This window comes from Olea europaea, chromosome 15 (genome assembly GCF_002742605.1).
Source record: "Olea europaea var. sylvestris chromosome 15, O_europaea_v1, whole genome shotgun sequence".
Taxonomy (NCBI): domain Eukaryota; kingdom Viridiplantae; phylum Streptophyta; class Magnoliopsida; order Lamiales; family Oleaceae; genus Olea; species Olea europaea.
In genome coordinates this window covers 30,105,027-30,111,595 of record NC_036251.1, presented here as the reverse complement: position 1 = coordinate 30,111,595, position 6,569 = coordinate 30,105,027, and positions in this window count along the sequence as shown.

Genomic DNA, 6,569 nt, shown 5'->3' with positions numbered 1-6,569 from the left:
GAAAAAGATGACAAATTACTTTGAATTGTTCTCAATTATGAATCCAAGTTGCCTAAAAAGAAGTTGCGGGGCTTGAGAAATTCGGACAGTAATTTATCTTTGTTAGAATGTAAATAATAAAACGTAAATTTTGTAAAAAGGAGTAATACATTTTCTTAGATATTTATTATTGCTTTGACTTTGATAGGTAAGCAAATGTAAATTTTATACTCTTTAGTATCTTTGCAACATGGAATTTGATTGCTCGATTGTGCGATGTTTAGACAAATTAAATTGTTTGTTCAAAATTTTTTAAACCATCAAATCAATTATTGAGGTTTCATCTTAACATGTCAACTCATTAAATATAGAAGTAACTTAATCCCTAATATGTTGATAATAATTTAAATGTAAATTTCTTAAAAAAAAAAAATGTTGAATCCCAAACTTAAGGGTTCCCCATTGCCTCGTTCTTGGAGTATTGTGAGAAAGGTTAATTGTGGATGTGCCACACCAGGTCAGGGGACAAGAACAGCTTGTACACTAGTGCACACAAAGAATCCTAATTCATATTTCAGGAATCGAACCTCACACTGCGATTGCCGACAAGTTTGAGTATACCTCACTTTTATCTTTTGCACCACTGGGATATACCTTGGAGGGGGGGGCTTAAATGTAAATTTCTTGAATGTATGCATAGAAAAAATGTTTATTCTACTATAAAGCGTTTTTCTTTGTTAGGGGTTTTCTGTTGTTCAAATTGGAAAAAATAAACATAATTATTATAACCATTTACTTGGATTTAACATCTTTTTTCTTATATAAATACAATTTTTTGTTGGGATGTGCTTATTATTGCATTTGCTAATGATGCAAATCTTGGTTAGCAAAAGCCAAGAGGGAAATGATTTTCCACTACTTAGTCTCCTTTTTGGTTGCATTGACTCGAACAAATGGTAAAAACATACCACTAATTGTTAGGCTAAGTTCCACAAAAATATTGATAAAAAAATTAAAAAAATAAAAAAAAATACTTTTAAGTCAAAAAATAACTACAATATAATATATGGGATTTGATTCATTTTTCCAAACACGTGTTTTTTGAAATTTGTAATTCGTAATATTTTCAAGCCAAGAGTTTACTACGTTGTCACATTTGTAAGCACTAAATTTTTTAATTCGTCATATGTTAATATTTTTAGCATATATTTGGCAATTTTTATAAATGATTAATCCATTATTTATTAGGACATTTTATTGACTCATGAATACTATTAATAGTACTTATACACTACTGATTCCATCGATTATAATTTAAATGATTTATAAAAATTTCCAAACTAAGCTTTTTATTTCAACAAATCGAAGACCCAACTATACCGTTCTTTTTATTCTGCTCCAAAATTTATAAGTTATAACAAAAGCAGGAAATATGAAAAATGTAATACTAAAAGGTCTAAATTTTCCGCAAATTACTAAAATCTGAAGCAACTTCTTGCATGTGAATTCCACTCACAAAGCAGCTGCATATATATAATAATATAATATTATCAGAGACTGAGAGTTGGGGGATGGTGATGTATGATGTAGACAGGATGAATGAAACCATGAAGGGACTGGTAGATCTTCTGAAAAAGAATTGGATATTAAACATAGAATTCAACTCTTTTAAAGGGCAGTGGCAGTCTGTTACTGTCCCTTCTATTTATTTTGCTATAAAATTCTGTGTTTCTGTCATCTGTGCTTTGCAGTTTATGAACGAAGTGAGTGTGTATCTCATTTCTATGAATTCCCATACAAAAGAAAGAGGAACACTTGCAAAATTTACATAGGTCACGGTGCCCGCAATTTGTGGGGGATGGATGGGACAGTTTCTTTTTTTCCCATCCTCTTCACGCAATCAACTCCTAACCCATGTACTTGAGCACCTTTTTGCTAAAGTTTCAAAAAATAAAAAGTAAAAGTAATCACCAATTTGAGCTTTTTTTTTTTTTTTTTTACTAAGAATTTATTTTAAAATAATAAATTAATAGAGAATGTGTATTTGAAAAGAAAAAAAAATTTAATGGTGAATATGTGCTTCATGAGAAATGGAAACTTTGATAAAAAGACGAATGAATTTATCATATATCATAAACACATCATAAAATTACAATATTATGGCTGACTGAATTTTTCCTTTTTAAATTTCTCAAGCCATGTGGGTTTATGCCAATGTGTATTATTTAACCCTTGTTTGGTTTGATTAAAAAAAAAAATTAAGTAAAGATAAATTTATAAAAAAAAAAAATTGGAATCACAAGCAATCTCCACCAGCAACACAGCTACTTGGAGCCCAATAAGCTCAATACCTCTTATATATGTGGACTTGGTAAAATGAAATGGTTGAATAATTGAAAAATGAGATTATTCAGGCAATTATTGTTACTCGCAGGGAGCTGCAAAAAAGATGGTACATGATGCACTTGCTCGACCAACTTGACTCGATAGTTAAGTTAGTCTAGCCTCTACCCAGTCTTGCTAATGTGATTATTAGATGTAAACAATCGAGTGTATATATCAAGTTGCACACTTCTTTTCAAGAAATACAGATATTTCTAATAAATCATTTTTATTTATTTTTTGAGAAAAAGAGCTAGTGGTATTAGTTCCTGTTTGGTGAGGATTAAAATCAAATTTTTAGTAAATTTTAAAGAAAGTTGATGAAATATGTAATTGAAATATTGTGAAATCCATAAAATATATAATTAAAATAAATTATTGACTTTAACTTAGATGAAAATTTAGATTTTAATTATTATCAAACAAGAGATTAGTATAGCAGTTTGGTTAATGATCCATTTGCAGCAAGGATGAGATTGAGGGGAGAAAAACGAGAAAACAGGAAGTAATGCACGTGGAATGGGGCCCACAAAGCCGGTCTTTACTGTCAAAGAGTGGTTTGACCGATTCCTAATGAGAGTGTCGTGGCCAACAGCTATATATGAAAAGATAACTTGACATTTTGACTTGGACAGCCTCACGTGACATCTATTCCCACGTGTGTGCCTGCAAATTGTGTCTCTTTCCCTCTTTGTGTCGAATCAACAGAATTGAGGTCCCATATTTCTTGTTGAAGTTTTGTTGCAGAGTTTCCTAGGCTTTGAATTCATGTGTTGGACAGGTGAGCCTAAGTGACCTCTCTATTCCAACTAGACAAATCTCCACCTTCCCCCTTGTTGTCATCATTTTTACTTTTTTAAGAAATAGTTTAAAAGAAAACTTATATCGAGTCTGTTTGAGAGTGATTTTGATAATTAATTTTTTGACCTTTACGAAAAAAGTGGGGTCCACACGTGAGAGAATAAGTCAAATATAACGGCTAAAATAGTAAAATAACGATCAAAAAATCAATTTTTTGAACTAAAAAATCACTCTCAAACAGGCTGATCATTGAAAACTCTCAAACCTCTTTTAAATTTTAAAACTTTTCCAAGTTACCTTGGAGCCTGTTTGATAGAATTTATTTAGAAATAATCAGTTATTGAATAATATTTTTTTTGAAAAATGTGTGATTAAAAAGTAAATTTTATTTATTTATTTATATGTAAAATATTTTATTGTATGAATATGTGATGAAAAATGATTATATAGCAAACAATTTAAAATTTTAAAACATGACAAACAGGGGCTTAATTTTTCTATCAATTGTCATTGAATTAAAAAAAAAAAAAAAATTTGAGTTAACACTACATTTGCCAAAATATTATCACATTTATTCCTCTATCACACTCCATTTTAAAAGTTAAAGAACTTGATGACAATACATATTTTCAAAGTCATGTATGTTGCATTACCAAAATCATAAACGACGTGTGTTTTTAACCTAGCGAGTGATTAATTAACGGATGAGATAACATTTTGATAAATTCATTAACAACTCGAGAAATTTCAAAAATTCAGTGAGAACTACGATGCCAAAATATACAACGAAAGATTTGTTCTTATTGCTTCTTCAAAGACTCACTTGAATAACTAGCCAAGTTCATGTTCTTCCATGGATTTCTTATACAAAAGTTCATCTTCATATTTTTAATCAAACATTTCAGTAAAAACAAGGCGGCCAAATATAAAGATGAAAACAAGGACCCCATCCGCCGCGGCTTCGTATCCTAACTCGGATGTCCTTTTACTTATCCCCTCTACTCACGAAAAGACAAGTTCCTTCATAACTTTTTCAAATATTTCATTTTCATGCTCTTTGATTCAACACAATGGTTCACAAATTAAGTATAAAATATTTTACTGAATGTTGACTTTTAAGTTTATAGAGAATAAATTTTTCCACTCAACTTCATACATTAATATATTAACAAAGGTTACACTATCTTTATAACTTATTTATTCTGCCCCGTCTATAGAGTAATACAGTTTTCCCTCTTTGATTACAAGGTAAAGATGATTAAATAAAACAGAGAAGTATTTAGCACGTATTATCAAAGGTTGAATTAGTCTTAGTCTTATGAAAACCACTTTTAATTAGATTACCAGAATCAGATGTTGAAAACTATCCCTTTATTCAGTGATTTTATTAATTAATTCTATCAAACAGAACAATGGTGTTAAATAATTAATTAATGCTTGAGTGGAAGTAAAATTATGAAAAATTATTTTTTGGAGAATGTGGTTATAAACTAGGAAAATATTATGTCGAAAAGTGAAACATGACCTTTTAGAGAATATATAATTAGAAATGAGTTTAACGAAAAACGATTTTCAAATAATTACTTTCACACAAGCACTTAATAATCACAAAATTAAAAAAAAATAAAAAATAAAAAAAATTCCTCTTTAGTTCTTGAAAGGCAAATCTCATTTCTATGCAAAATAATTTTTTTTCCCTCTCCGAGCATGTTTGGGAATGATTTTGAGAATTGATTTTTTGATCGTTAGGAGAAATGTATGGTCCATCTGTGAGAGAAGAAGTCAAATATGACGGCTGAAATAGTTAAATAACGATCAAAAAATCAATTTTTTTGGGAAAAAAATCACTTTTGTATATATAGAACTACTTTAAGCAATAAGGGAATGGGATTTGTCCATGGACCCCACTACCTTGTTAAAATTGAAAGGAAAGTACAAAATACCTTGGAGAGGGAGCTAAAGCCAAATTTTCAACATAAAGGACGTAACTCGGAGAAAATACAAAACTAACTATTTCAGGTAAATAGTTTTTGTGAACATATAAAAAATTGAAGCTCAAATTAACGGTAAATAAATTATTGGGTCATCTTCCCCGAACATTGGGAGGAAAACCAAAACTTGAGTTAGCCATAGTGCAAGCAACTAATTACTTTTTTTTTTTATTAAGCAATAAATAAATAAATAAAATTCTCGACTTCTTGTCAACATATATAGTGCTTGTTTGGTAGAGATTTTGTTAATTGACTTTTTGACCGTTAGAGATAAAGTGAGCCCTATCTGTGAAAGAAAAATTCAAAAATGACGGATAGAATAGTGAAATAACAATAAAAAAAATTGCAGTTGATTGGATTAAAATTCTTACCAAACATGCTCTGAATGACATTCTCCGAAACATAATAATCTTCAGCATAGAACAAGAAGCATATTTTGCAATGGAGATTTTTATTTTCCTGAAAATTAATGAATATGACAATGGAGATTAAAATTGAGGATTTTACTTAAACTCTGCAATCATTATAAGGCTATAACTATCTTCCTCATAACCTTGAGACAAGAAAGAATATATTTTGGTGTTTATGTGACATTTTGAAATTTTAACTTGTCAATGATAAAAGCTATTATTTGAAGTCAAAAATGTAAAATCATCATTATATTAGAATATGCAGAAAGTAAAAACAACAACCGGACGTTGGCAAATTTGATTATCCTTCTTCTCTTCCACTTTCATGGGGAAAACACATCTCAACAATATTCAACGATTTCATTCAAACGCCCTATTTATTAATAACCATCTTATTCGACGCTTAAATTTTTAGAGCAATTTGTTTATTTAAACTTCGTCTTCAATACACTTTCATAGCGTATAGTGAATTGTTTACTTTAGAGATCAGATTCAGTGCAAATAAATTTACTTATTCATATTTGACTTTCGACGCAGTTGGAGTTTTTACAGCTTGTTGAGTTGAAATATCAACAATTTTTTTGTGTCATTTGGTAGTTGGGAATAATCGGAAACGTTAATCACACGTAAAACAATGCAAGATTATCATTTCATCTTTTCTTCTAGACTTGAAATATAGACACATATATTAATTATTCATACAGCCTCACTTACCTTGTTGTCTTCCCTAACAACAAGTTAATCCATTTTTTAATCCAAAAAGCAATATGTATATAATTTTTCTCTTGTCTTTGAGGTCTCATTTAGGAATAATTTTGAGAATTAATTTTTTTATCATTAGAAGAAAAATGAGGGCTACCTGTAAGAGAAGAAGTTAAACTTTACGTATGAAATAGTGAAATAAAAGTAAAAAAATCAATTTTTTGAATTGAAAAATCAGTTCCAAACACCCTCTTTATATATATATACGCTCTAATTTTATATGTTTACTTTAAATTATCTGAAT